Source organism: Procambarus clarkii, chromosome 17, assembly GCF_040958095.1.
Source record: "Procambarus clarkii isolate CNS0578487 chromosome 17, FALCON_Pclarkii_2.0, whole genome shotgun sequence".
NCBI lineage: Eukaryota > Metazoa > Arthropoda > Malacostraca > Decapoda > Cambaridae > Procambarus > Procambarus clarkii.
The window spans coordinates 566847-581843 of record NC_091166.1 but is presented as its reverse complement, the minus strand read 5'-3'; positions in this window follow the sequence as shown (position 1 = coordinate 581843).

The following is a 14997-nucleotide window of genomic DNA, read 5'->3' as shown; positions in this document are numbered from 1 at the left end:
ATTTCAGACATTTTGAAAACTGCAGGGGGGTTTGGGCAAAATATGACTCATCGCCGTTTACAGTAATTGGCATATTTTCGGTATGAAACGTCGTAATTTGAAACTGAAAATAGGTGCAGAGAGTCAGAATTCGGCTCAAAAATCACGCTTAGGAGTCAAATTTCCGACATTTCATACATTTTAAAAACTGCAGGGGGGTTTGGGCAAAATATGACCCATCGCCGTTTACAGTAATTGGCATATTTTCGGTAAGAAACGTCGTAATTTGAAACTGAAAATAGGTGCAGAGAGTCAGAATTCGGATAAAAAATCACGATCAGGAGTCAAATTTCCAACATTTCAGACATTTTAATAACTGCAGAGGGGTTTGGGCAAAATATGACCCATCGCCGTTTTCAGTAATTGGCATATTTTCGGTATAAAAATTCGTAATTGGAAACTGAAAATAGGTGCAGAGAGTCAGAATTCGGATAAAAAATCACGCTTAGGAGTCAAATTTCCGACATTTCAGACATTTTGAAAACTGCAGGGGAGTTTGGGCAAAATATGACCCATCGCCGTTTACAGTAATTGGCATATTTTCGGTATGCCTCATCGTAATATGAAACTGAAAATAGGTGCAGAGAGTCAGAATTCGGCTCAAAAATCACGCTCAGAATTCAAATTTCCGACATTTCAGACATTTTGAAAACTGCAGGGGGGTTTGGGCAAAATATGACCCATCGCCGTTTACAGTAATTGGCATATTTTCGGTATGAAACGTCGTTATTTGAAACTGAAAATAGGTGCAGGGAGTCAGAATTCGGGTCAAAAATCACGCTTATGAGTCAAATTTCCGACATTTCATACATTTTAAAAACTGCAGGGGGGTTTCGGCAAAATATGACCCATCGCCGTTTTCAGTAATTGGCATATTTTCGGTATGAAACGTCGTAATTTGAAACTGAAAATAGGTGCAGAGAGTCAGAATTCGGCTCAAAAATCACGCTCAGGAGTCAAATTTCCGACATTTTGAAAACTGCAGGGGGGTTTGGGCAAAATATGACCCATCGCCGTTTTCAGTAATTAACATATTTTCGGTATGAAACGTCGTAATTTGAAACTGAAAACAGGTACAGAGAGTCAGAATTCGCATAAAAAATCACGCTCAGGAGTCAAATTTCCGACATTTCAGACATTTTGAAAACTGCAGGGGGGTTTGGGCTAAATATGACCCATCGCCGTTTACAGTAATTGGCATATTTTCGGTATGAAACGTCGTAATTTGAAACTGAAAATAGGTGCAGAGTCAGAATTCGGCTAAAAAATCACGCTCAGGAGTCAAATTTCCGACATTTCAGACATTTTGAAAACTGCAGGGGGGTTTGGGCAAAATATGACCCATCGCCGTTTTCAGTAATTGGCATATTTTCGGTATAAAAAGTCGTAATTTGAAACTGAAAATAGGTGCAGAGTCAGAATTCGGCTCAAAAATCACGCTTAGGAGTCAAATTTCCGACATTTCATACATTTTAAAAACTGCAGTGGGGTTTGGGCAAAATATGACCCATCGCCGTTTACAGTAATTGGCATATTTTCGGTAAGAAACTTCGTAATTTGAAACTGAAAATAGGTGCAGAGAGTCAGAATTCGGCTAAAAAATCACGCTCAGGAGTCAAATTTCCGACATTTCAGACATTTTGAAAACTGCAGGGGGGTTTGGGAAAAATATGACCCATCGCCGTTTTCAGTAATTAACATATTTTCGGTATGAAACGTCGTAATTTGAAACTGAAAATAGGTGCAGAGAGTCAGAATTCGGCTCAAAAAACACGCTCAGGAGTCAAATTTCCGACATCTCAGACATTTTGAAAACTGCAGGGGGGTTTGGGCAAAATATGACCCATCGCCGTTTTCAGTAATTGGCATATTTTCGTTATAAAAAGTTGTAATTTGAAAATGAAATTAGGTGCAGAGAGTCAGAATTCGGATAAAAAATCACGATCAGGAGTCAAATTTCCAACATTTCAGACATTTTAATAACTGCAGAGGGGTTTGGGCAAAATATGACCCATCGCCGTTTTCAGTAATTGGCATATTTTCGGTATAAAAAGTCGTAATTGGAAACTGAAAATAGGTGCAGAGAGTCAGAATTCGGATAAAAAATCACGCTTAGCAGTCAAATTTCCGACATTTCAGACATTTTGAAAACTGCAGGGGAGTTTGGGCAAAATATGACCCATCGCCGTTTACAGTAATTGACATATTTTCGGTATGAAACGTCGTAATTTTAAACTGAAAATAGGTGCAGGGAGTCAGAATTCGGCTCAAAAATCACGCTTATGAGTCAAATTTCCGACATTTCATACATTTTAAAAACTGCAGGGGGGTTTGGGCAAAATATGACCCATCGCCATTTTCAGTAATTGGCATATTTTCGGTATGAAACGTCGTAATTTGAAAATGAAAATTGTTGCAGAGAGTCAGAATTCGGCTCAAAAATCACGCTCAGGAGTCAAATTTCCGACATTTCAGAAATTTTGAAAACTGCAGGGGGGTTTGGGCAAAATATGACTCATCGCCGTTTACAGTAATTGGCATATTTTCGGTATGAAACGTCGTAATTTGAAACTTAAAATAGGTGCAGAGAGTCAGAATTCGGCTCAAAAATCACGCTTATGAGTCAAATTTCCGACATTTCATACATTTTAAAAACTGCAGGGGGGTTTGGGCAAAATATGACCCATCGCCGTTTTCAGTAATTGGCATATTTTCGGTAAGAAACGTCGTATGTTTGAAACTGAAAATAGGTGCAGAGAGTCAGAATTCCGATAAAAAATCACGATCAGGAGTCAAATTTCCAACATTTCAGACATTTTAATAACTGCAGAGGGGTTTGGGCAAAATATGACCCATCGCCGTTTTCAGTAATTGGCATATTTTCGGTATAAAAAGTCGTAATTGGAAACTGAAAATAGGTGCAGAGAGTCAGAATTCGGATAAAAAATCACGCTTAGGAGTCAAATTTCCGACATTTCAGACATTTTGAAAACTGCAGGGGAGTTTGGGCAAAATATGACCCATCGCCGTTTACAGTAATTGGCATATTTTCGGTATGCCTCATCGTAATATGAAACTGAAAATAGGTGCAGAGAGTCAGAATTCGGCTCAAAAATCACGCTCAGAATTCAAATTTCCGACATTTCAGACATTTTGAAAACTGCAGGGGGGTTTGGGCAAAATATGACCCATCGCCGTTTACAGTAATTGGCATATTTTCGGTATGAAACGTCGTAATTTGAAACTGAAAATAGGTGCAGGGAGTCAGAATTCGGGTCAAAAATCACGCTTATGAGTCAAATTTCCGACATTTCATACATTTTAAAAACTGCAGGGGGGTTTCGGCAAAATATGACCCATCGCCGTTTTCAGTAATTGGCATATTTTCGGTATGAAACGTCGTAATTTGAAACTGAAAATAGGTGCAGAGAGTCAGAATTCGGCTCAAAAATCACGCTAAGGAGTCAAATTTCCGACATTTTGAAAACTGCAGGGGGGTTTGGGCAAAATATGACCCATCGCCGTTTTCAGTAATTAACATATTTTCGGTATGAAACGTCGTAATTTGAAACTGAAAACAGGTGCAGAGTCAGAATTCGGCTCAAAAATCACGCTCAGGAGTCAAATTTCCGACATTTCAGACATTTTGAAAACTGCAGGGGGGTTTGGGCAAAATATGACCCATCGCCGTTTTCAGTAATTGGCATATTTTCGGTATAAAAAGTCGTAATTTGAAACTGAAAATAGGTGCAGAGTCAGAATTCGGCTCAAAAATCACGCTTAGGAGTCAAATTTCCGACATTTCATACATTTTAAAAACTGCAGGGGGGTTTGGGCAAAATATGACCCATCGCCGTTTACAGTAATTGGCATATTTTCGGTAAGAAACGTCGTAATTTGAAACTGAAAATAGGTGCAGAGAGTCAGAATTCGGCTAAAAAATCACGCTCAGGAGTCAAATTTCCGACATTTCAGACATTTTGAAAACTGCAGGGGGGTTTGGGAAAAATATGACCCATCGCCGTTTTCAGTAATTAACATATTTTCGGTATGAAACGTCGTAATTTGAAACTGAAAATAGGTGCAGAGAGTCAGAATTCGGCTCAAAAAACACGCTCAGGAGTCAAATTTCCGACATCTCAGACATTTTGAAAACTGCAGGGGGGTTTGGGCAAAATATGACCCATCGCCGTTTTCAGTAATTGGCATATTTTCGTTATAAAAAGTTGTAATTTGAAACTGAAATTAGGTGCAGAGAGTCAGAATTCAGATAAAAAATCACGATCAGGAGTCAAATTTCCAACATTTCAGACATTTTAATAACTGCAGAGGGGTTTGGGCAAAATATGACCCATCGCCGTTTTCAGTAATTGGCATATTTTCGGTATAAAAAGTCGTAATTGGAAACTGAAAATAGGTGCAGAGAGTCAGAATTCGGATAAAAAATCACGCTTAGCAGTCAAATTTCCGACATTTCAGACATTTTGAAAACTGCAGGGGAGTTTGGGCAAAATATGACCCATCGCCGTTTACAGTAATTGACATATTTTCGGTATGAAACGTCGTAATTTTAAACTGAAAATAGGTGCAGGGAGTCAGAATTCGGCTCAAAAATCACGCTTATGAGTCAAATTTCCGACATTTCATACATTTTAAAAACTGCAGGGGGGTTTGGGCAAAATATGACCCATCGCCATTTTCAGTAATTGGCATATTTTCGGTATGAAACGTCGTAATTTGAAAATGAAAATTGTTGCAGAGAGTCAGAATTCGGCTCAAAAATTACGCTCAGGAGTCAAATTTCCGACATTTCAGAAATTTTGAAAACTGCAGGGGGGTTTGGGCAAAATATGACTCATCGCCGTTTACAGTAATTGGCATATTTTCGGTATGAAACGTCGTAATTTAAAACTTAAAATAGGTGCAGAGAGTCAGAATTCGGCTCAAAAATCACGCTTATGAGTCAAATTTCCGACATTTCATACATTTTAAAAACTGCAGGGGGGTTTGGGCAAAATATGACCCATCGCCGTTTTCAGTAATTGGCATATTTTCGGTATAAAAAGTCGTAATTTGAAACTGAAAATAGGTGCAGAGAGTCAGAATTCGGATAAAAAATCACGCTTAGGAGTCAAATTTCCGACATTTCATACATTTTGAAAACTGCAGGGGGGTTTGGGCAAAATATGACCCATCGCCGTTTACAGTAATTGGCATATATTCGGTATGAAACGTCGTAATTTAAAACAGAAAATTGGTGCAGAGAGATGGAATTCGGCTCAAACATCACGCTCAGGAGTCAAATTTCCGACATTTCAGACATTTTGAAAACTGCAGGGGGGTTTGGGCAAAATATGACTCATCGCCGTTTACAGTAATTGGCATATTTTCGGTATGAAACGTCGTAATTTGAAACTGAAAATAGGTGCAGAGAGTCAGAATTCGGCTCAAAAATCACGCTTAGGAGTCAAATTTCCGACATTTCATACATTTTAAAAACTGCAGGGGGGTTTGGGCAAAATATGACCCATCGCCGTTTACAGTAATTGGCATATTTTCGGTAAGAAACGTCGTAATTTGAAACTGAAAATAGGTGCAGAGAGTCAGAATTCGGATAAAAAATCACGATCAGGAGTCAAATTTCCAACATTTCAGACATTTTAATAACTGCAGAGGGGTTTGGGCAAAATATGACCCATCGCCGTTTTCAGTAATTGGCATATTTTCGGTATAAAAAGTCGTAATTGGAAACTGAAAATAGGTGCAGAGAGTCAGAATTCGGATAAAAAATCACGCTTAGGAGTCAAATTTCCGACATTTCAGACATTTTGAAAACTGCAGGGGAGTTTGGGCAAAATATGACCCATCGCCGTTTACAGTAATTGGCATATTTTCGGTATGCCTCATCGTAATATGAAACTGAAAATAGGTGCAGAGAGTCAGAATTCGGCTCAAAAATCACGCTCAGAATTCAAATTTCCGACTTTTCAGACATTTTGAAAACTGCAGGGGGGTTTGGGCAAAATATGACCCATCGCCGTTTACAGTAATTGGCATATTTTCGGTATAAAACGTCGTAATTTGAAACTGAAAATAGGTGCAGGGAGACAGAATTCGGCTCAAAAATCACGCTTATGAGTCAAATTTCCGACATTTCAGACATTTTGAAAACTGCAGGGTGGTTTGGGCAAAATATGACCCATCGCCGTTTACAGTAATTGGCATATTTTCGGTATGCCTCGTCGTAAAATGAAACTGAAACTAGGTGCAGAGAGTCAGAATTCGGCTCAAAAATCATGCTCAGGAGTCAAATTTCCGACATTTCAGAAATTTTGAAAACTGCAGGGGGGTTTGGGCAAAATATGACTCATCGCCGTTTACAGTAATTGGCATATTTTCGGTATGAAACGTCGTAATTTGAAACTGAAAATAGGTGCAGAGAGTCAGAATTCGGCTCAAAAATCACGCTTATGAGTCAAATTTCCGACATTTCATACATTTTAAAAACTGCAGGGGGGTTTGGGCAAAATATGACCCATCGCCGTTTTCAGTAATTGGCATATTTTCGGTATGAAACGTCGTAATTTGAAACTGAAAATAGGTGCAGAGAGTCAGTATTCGGCTCAAAAATCACGCTCAGGAGTCAAATTTCCGACATTTTGAAAACTGCAGGGGGGTTTGGGCAAAATATGACCCATCGCCGTTTTCAGTAATTGGCATATTTTCGGTATAAAAAGTCGTAATTTGAAACTGAAAATAGGTGCAGAGAGTCTGAATTCGGATAAAAAATCACGCTTAGGAGTCAAATTTCCGACATTTCATACATTTTAAAAACTGCAGGGGGGTTTGGGCAAAATATGACCCATCGCCGTTTACAGTAATTGGCATATTTTCGGTATGAAACGTCGTAATTTGAAACAGAAAATAGGTGCAGAGAGATGGAATTCGGCTCAAAAATCACGCTCAGGAGTCAAATTTCCGACATTTCAGAAATTTTGAAAACTGCAGGGGGGTTTGGGCAAAATATGACTCATCGCCGTTTACAGTAATTGGCATATTTTCGGTATGAAACGTCGTAATTTGAAACTGAAAATAGGTGCAGAGAGTCAGAATTCGCATAAAAAATCACGCTCAGGAGTCAAATTTCCGACATTTCATACATTTTAAAAACTGCAGGGGGGTTTGGGCAAAATATGACCCATCGCCGTTTTCAGTAATTGGCATATTTTCGGTAAGAAACGTCGTAATTTGAACTGAAAATAGGTGCAGAGAGTCAGAATTCGGATAAAAAATCACGATCAGGAGTCAAATTTCCAACATTTCAGACATTTTAATAACTGCAGAGGAATTTGGGCAAAATATGACCCATCGCCGTTTTCAGTAATTGGCATATTTTCGGTATGAAACGTCGTAATTTGAAACTGAAAATAGGTGCAGAGAGTCAGAATTCGGCTCAAAAATCACGCTCAGGAGTCAAATTTCCGACATTTTGAAAACTGCAGGGGGGTTTGGGCAAAATATGACCCATCGCCGTTTTCAGTAATTAACATATTTTCGGTATGAAACGTCGTAATTTGAAACTGAAAACAGGTACAGAGAGTCAGAATTCGCATAAAAAATCACGCTCAGGAGTCAAATTTCCGACATTTCAGACATTTTGAAAACTGCAGGGTGGTTTGGGCTAAATATGACCCATCGCCGTTTACAGTAATTGACATATTTTCGGTATGAAACGTCGTAATTTGAAACTGAAAATAGGTGCAGAGAGTCAGAATTCGGCTAAAAAATCACGCTCAGGAGTCAAATTTCCGACATTTCAGACATTTTGAAAACTGCAGGGGGGTTTGGGCAAAATATGACCCATCGCCGTTTTCAGTAATTTGCATATTTTCGGTATAAAAGGTCGTAATTTGAAACTGAAAATAGGTGCAGAGTCAGAATTCGGCTCAAAAATCACGCTTAGGAGTCAAATTTCCGACATTTCATACATTTTAAAAACTGCAGGGGGGTTTGGGCAAAATATGACCCATCGCCGTTTACAGTAATTGGCATATTTTCGGTAAGAAACGTCGTAATTTGAAACTGAAAATAGGTGCAGAGAGTCAGAATTCGGCTAAAAAATCACGCTCAGGAGTCAAATTTCCGACATTTCAGACATTTTGAAAACTGCAGGGGAGTTTGGGAAAAATATGACCCATCGCCGTTTTCAGTAATTAACATATTTTCGGTATGAAACGTCGTAATTTGAAACTGAAAATAGGTGCAGAGAGTCAGAATTCGGCTCAAAAAACACGCTCAGGAGTCAAATTTCCGACATCTCAGACATTTTGAAAACTGCAGGGGGGTTTGGGCAAAATATGACCCATCGCCGTTTTCAGTAATTGGCATATTTTCGGTATAAAAAGTTGTAATTTGAAACTGAAATTAGGTGCAGAGAGTCAGAATTCGGATAAAAAATCACGATCAGGAGTCAAATTTCCAACATTTCAGACATTTTAATAACTGCAGAGGGGTTTGGACAAAATATGACCCATCGCCGTTTTCAGTAATTGGCATATTTTCGGTATAAAAAGTCGTAATTTGAAACTAAAAATAGGTGCAGAGAGTCAGAATTCGGATAAAAAATCACGCTTAGGAGTCAAATTTCCGACATTTCATACATTTTGAAAACTGCAGGGGGGTTTGGGCAAAATATGACCCATCGCCGTTTACAGTAATTGGCATATATTCGGTATGAAACGTCGTAATTTGAAACAGAAAATAGGTGCAGAGAGATGGAATTCGGCTCAAACATCACGCTCAGGAGTCAAATTTCCGACATTTCAGACATTTTGAAAACTGCAGGGGGGTTTGGGCAAAATATGACTCATCGCCGTTTACAGTAATTGGCATATTTTCGGTATGAAACGTCGTAATTTGAAACTGAAAATAGGTGCATAGAGTCAGAATTCGGCTCACAAATCACGCTTAGGAGTCAAATTTCCGACATTTCATACATTTTAAAAACTGCAGGGGGGTTTGGGCAAAATATGACCCATCGCCGTTTACAGCAATTGGCATATTTTCGGTAAGAAACGTCGTAATTTGAAACTGAAAATAGGTGCAGAGAGTCAGAATTCGGATAAAAAATCACGATCAGGAGTCAAATTTCCAACATTTCAGACATTTTAATAACTGCAGAGGGGTTTGGGCAAAATATGACCCATCGCCGTTTTCAGTAATTGGCATATTTTCGGTATAAAAAGTCGTAATTGGAAACTGAAAATAGGTGCAGAGAGTCAGAATTCGGATAAAAAATCACGCTTAGGAGTCAAATTTCCGACATTTCAGACATTTTGAAAACTGCAGGGGAGTTTGGGCAAAATATGACCCATCGCCGTTTACAGTAATTGGCATATTTTCGGTATGCCTCATCGTAATATGAAACTGAAAATAGGTGCAGAGAGTCAGAATTCGGATAAAAAATCACGCTTAGGAGTCAAATTTCCGACATTTCAGACATTTTGAAAACTGCAGGGGGGTTTGGGCAAAATATGACCCATCGCCGTTTACAGTAATTGGCATATTTTCGGTATGAAACGTCGTAATTTGAAACTGAAAATATGTGCAGAGAGACAGAATTCGGCTCAAAAATCACGCTTAGGATTCAAATTTCCGACATTTCATACATTTTAAAATCTGCAGGGGGGTTTGTGCAAAATATGACCCATCACTGTTTTCAGTAATTTGAATATTTTCGGTATGAAACGTCGTAATTTGAAACTGAAAATAGGTGCAGAGAATCAGAATTCGGCTCAAAAAATCACGCTCAGGTTTCAAATTTCCGACATTTCAGACATTTTGAAAACTGCAGGGGGGTTTGGGCAAAATATGACCCATCGCCGTTTTCAGTAATTTGCATATTTTCGGTATAAAAGGTCGTAATTTGAAACTGAAAATAGGTGCAGAGAGTCAGAATTCGAATAAAAAATCACGCTCTGCAGTCAAATTTCCGACATTTCAGACATTTTGAAAACTGCAGGGGTGTTTGGGCAAAATATGAACCATCGCCGTTTACAGTAATTGGCATATTTTCGGTATGAAACGTCGTAATTTGAAACTGAAAATACGTACAGAGAGTCATAATTCGGCTCAAAAATCACGCTCAGGAGTCAAATTTCCGACATTTCAGACATTTTGAAAACTGCAGGGGCGTTTGGGCAAAATATGACCCATCGCCGTTTTCAGTAATTGGCATATTTTCGGTATAAAAAGGCGTAATTTGAAACTGAAAATAGGTGCAGAGAGTCAGAATTCGGCTCAAAAACCACGCTCAGGAGTCAAATTTCCGACATTTCAGACATTTTGAAAACTGCAGGGGGGTTTGGGCAAAATATGACCCATCGCAGTGTACAGTAATTGGCATATTTTCGGAATGAAACGTCGTAATTTGAAACTGAAAATAGGTGCAGAGAGTCAGAATTCGGCTCAAAAATAACGCTCAGGAGTCAAATTTCCGACATTTCAGACATTTTGAAAACTGCAGGGGGGTTTGGGCAAAATATGACCCATCGTTGTTTTCAGTAATTGGCATATTTTCATTATAAAAGTCGTAATTTGAAACTGAAAATTGGTGCAGAGAGTCAGAATTTAGATAAAAAATCACGCTCAGGAGTCAAATTTCCGACATTTCAGACATTTTGAAAACTGCAGGGGGGTTTGGGCAAAATATGACCGATCGCCGTGAACAGTAATTGGCATATTTTCGGTATGAAACGTCGTAATTTGAAACTGAAAATAGGTGCAGAGAGTCAGAATTCGGCTCAAAAATCAAGCTCAGGAGTCAAATTTCCGATATTTCAGACATTTTAAAAACTGCAGAGGGGTTTGGACAAAATATGACCCATCGCCGTTTTCAGTAATTGGCATATTTTCGGTATGAAACTTCGTAATTTGAAACTGAAAATAGGTGCAGAGAGTCAGAATTCGGATAAAAAATCAGGCTCAGAAGTCAAATTTCCAACATTTCAGACATTTAAATAACTGCAGGGGGGTTTGGGCAAAATATGACCCATCGCCGTTTTCAGTAATTGGCATATTTTCGGTATAAAAAGTCGTAATTTGAAACTGAAAACAGGTGCAGAGAGTCAGAATTCGGATAAAAAATCACGCTTAGGAGTCAAATTTCCGACATTTCAGACATTTTGAAAACTGCAGTGGGGTTTGGGCAAAATATGACCCATCGCCGTTTTCAGTAATTGGCATATTTTCGGTATAAAAAGACGTAATTTGAAACTGAAAATAGGTGCAGAGAGTCAGAATTCGGATAAAAAATCACGCTTAGGAGTCAAATTTCCGACATTTTGAAAACTGCAGGGGGGTTTGGGCAAAATATGACCCATCGCCTTTTACAGTAATTGGCATATTTTCGGTATGAAACGTCGTAATTTGAAACAGAAAATAGGTGCAGAGAGATGGAATTCGGCTCAAAAATCACGCTCAGGAGTCAAATTTCCGACATTTCAGACATTTTGAAAACTGCAGGGGCGTTTGGGCAAAATATGACCCATCGCCGTTTTTAGTAATTGGCATATTTTCGGTATGAAACGTCGTAATTTAAACTGAAAATAGGTGCAGAGAGTCAGAATTCGGCTAAAAAATCACGATCAGGAGTCAAATTTCCGACATTTCAGACATTTTGAAAACTGCAGGGGGGTTTGGGCAAAATATGACCCATCGCCATTTACAGTAATTGGCATATGTTCGGTATGAAACGTCGTAATTTGAAACTGAAAATAGGTGCAGAGAGATGGAATTCGGCTCAAAAATCACGCTCAGGAGTCATATTTCCCACATTTCAGACATTTTGAAAACTGCAGGGGCGTTTGGGCAAAATATGACCCATCGCCGTTTTCGGTAATTGGCATATTTTCGGTATAAAAAGTCGTAATTTGAAACTGAAAACAGGTGCACAGAGTCAGAATTCGGTTAAAAAATCACGCTCAGGAGTCAAATTTCCGACATTTCAGACATTTTGAAAACTGCAGTGGGGTTTGGTCAAAATATGACCCATCGCCGTTTACAGTAATTGGCATATTTTCGGTATGGAACGTCGTAATTTGAAACTGAAAATATGTGCAGAGAGACAGAATTCGGCTCAAAAATCACGCTTAGGATTCAAATTTCCGACATTTCATACATTTTAAAAACTGCAGGGGGGTTTGTGCAAAATATGACCCATCGCAGTTTTCAGTAATTTGAATATTTTCGGTATGAAACGTCGTAATTTGAAACTGAAAATAGGTGCAGAGAGTCAGAATTCGGCTCAAAAAATCACGCTCAGGTTTCAAATTTCCGACATTTCAGACATTTTGAAAACTGCAGGGGGGTTTGGGCAAAATATGACCCATCGCCGTTTTCAGTAATTTGCATATTTTCGGTATAAAAAGTCGTAATTTGAAACTGAAAATAGGTGCAGAGAGTCAGAATTCGGATAAAAAATCACGCTCTGCAGTCAAATTTCCGACATTTCAGACATTTTGAAAACAGCAGGGGTGTTTGGGCAAAATATGAACCATCGCCGTTTACAGTAATTGGCATATTTTCGGTATGAAACGTCGTAATTTGAAACTGAAAATACGTACAGAGAGTCATAATTCGGCTCAAAAATCACGCTCAGGAGTCAAATTTCCGACATTTCAGACATTTTGAAAACTGCAGGGGCGTTTGGGCAAAATATGACCCATCGCCGTTTTCAGTAATTGGCATATTTTCGGTATAAAAAGGCGTAATTTGAAACTGAAAATAGGTGCAGAGAGTCAGAATTCGGCTCAAAAACCACGCTCAGGAGTCAAATTTCCGACATTTCAGACATTTTGAAAACTGCAGGGGGGTTTGGGCAAAATATGACCCATCGCTGTTTACAGTAATTGGCATATTTTTGCTATGAAACGTCGTAATTTGAAACTGAAAATAGGTGCAAAGAGTCAGAATTCGGCTCAAAAATCACGCTCAGGATTCAAATTTCCGACATTTCAGACGTTTTAAAAACTGCAGGGGGGGGTTTGGGCAAAATATGACCCATCGCAGTGTACAGTAATTGGCATATTTTCGGAATGAAACGTCGTAATTTGAAACTGAAAATAGGTGAAGAGAGTCAGAATTCGGCTCAAAAATCACGCTCAGGAGTCAAATTTCCGACATTTCAGACATTTTGAAAACTGCAGGGGGGTTTGGGCAAAATATGACCCATCGTTGTTTTCAGTAATTGGCATATTTTCGGTATAAAAGTCGTAATTTGAAACTGAAAATTGGTGCAGAGAGTCAGAATTTAGATAAAAAATCACGCTCAGGAGTCAAATTTCCGACATTTCAGACATTTTGAAAACTGCCGGGGGGTTTGGGCAAAATATGACCCATCGCCGTGAACAGTAATTGGCATATTTTCGGTATGAAACGTCGTAATTTGAAACTGAAAATAGGTGCAGAGAGTCAGAATTCGGCTCAAAAATCACGCTCAGGAGTCAAATTTCCGATATTTCAGACATTTTAAAAACTGCAGAGGGGTTTGGACAAAATATGACCCATCGCCGTTTTCAGTAATTGGCATATTTTCGGTATGAAACTTCGTAATTTGAAACTGAAAATAGGTGCAGAGAGTCAGAATTCGGCTCAAAGATCACGCTCAGGAGTCAAATATCCGACATTTCAGACATTTTGAAAACTTCAGGGGGGTTTGGGCAAAATATTAGCCATCGCCGTTTTCAGTAATTGTCATATTTTCGGTATAAAAAGTCGTAATATGAAACTGAAATTAGGTGCAGAGAGTCAGAATTCGGATAAAAAATCAGGCTCAGAAGTCAAATTTCCAACATTTCAGACATTTAAATAACTGCAGGGGGGTTTGGGCAAAATATGACCCATCGCCGTTTTCAGTAATTGGCATATTTTCGGTATAAAAAGTCGTAATTTGAAACTGAAAATAGGTGCAGAGAGTCAGAATTCGGATAAAAAATCACGCTTAGGAGTCAAATTTCCGACATTTCAGACATTTTGAAAACTGCAGTGGGGTTTGGGCAAAATATGACCCATCGCCGTTTTCAGTAATTGGCATATTTTCGGTATAAAAAGACGTAATTTGAAACTGAAAATAGGTGCAGAGAGTCAGAATTCGGATAAAAAATCACGCTTAGGAGTCAAATTTCCGACATTTCCGACATTTTGAAAACTGCAGGGGGGTTTGGGCAAAATATGACCCATCGCCTTTTACAGTAATTGGCATATTTTCGGTATGAAACGTCGTAATTTGCAACAGAAAATAGGTGCAGAGAGATGGAATTCGGCTCAAAAATCACGTTCAGGAGTCAAATTTCCGTCATTTCAGACATTTTGAAAACTGCAGGGGCGTTTGGGCAAAATATGACCCATCGCCGTTTTTAGTAATTGGCATATTTTCGGTATGAAACGTCGTAATTTGAAACTGAAAATAGGTGCAGAGAGTCAGAATTCGGCTCAAAAATCACGATCAGGAGTCAAATTTCCGACATTTCAGACATTTTGAAAACTGCAGGGGGGTTTGGGCAAAATATGACCCATCGCCTTTTACAGTAATTGGCATATGTTCGGTATGAAACGTCGTAATTTGAAACTGAAAATAGGTGCAGAGAGATGGAATTCGGCTCAAAAATCACGCTCAGGAGTCAAATTTCCCACATTTCAGACATTTTGAAAACTGCAGGGGCGTTTGGGCAAAATATGACCCATCGCCGTTTTTAGTAATTGGCATATTTTCGGTATGAAACGTCGTAATTTGAAACTGAAAATAGGTGCAGAGAGTCAGAATTCGGCTCAAAAATCACGATCAGGAGTCAAATTTCCGACATTTCAGACATTTTGAAAACTGCAGGGGGGTTTGGGAAAAATATGACCCATCGCCGTTTTCGGTAATTGGCATATTTTCGGTATAAAAAGTCGTAATTT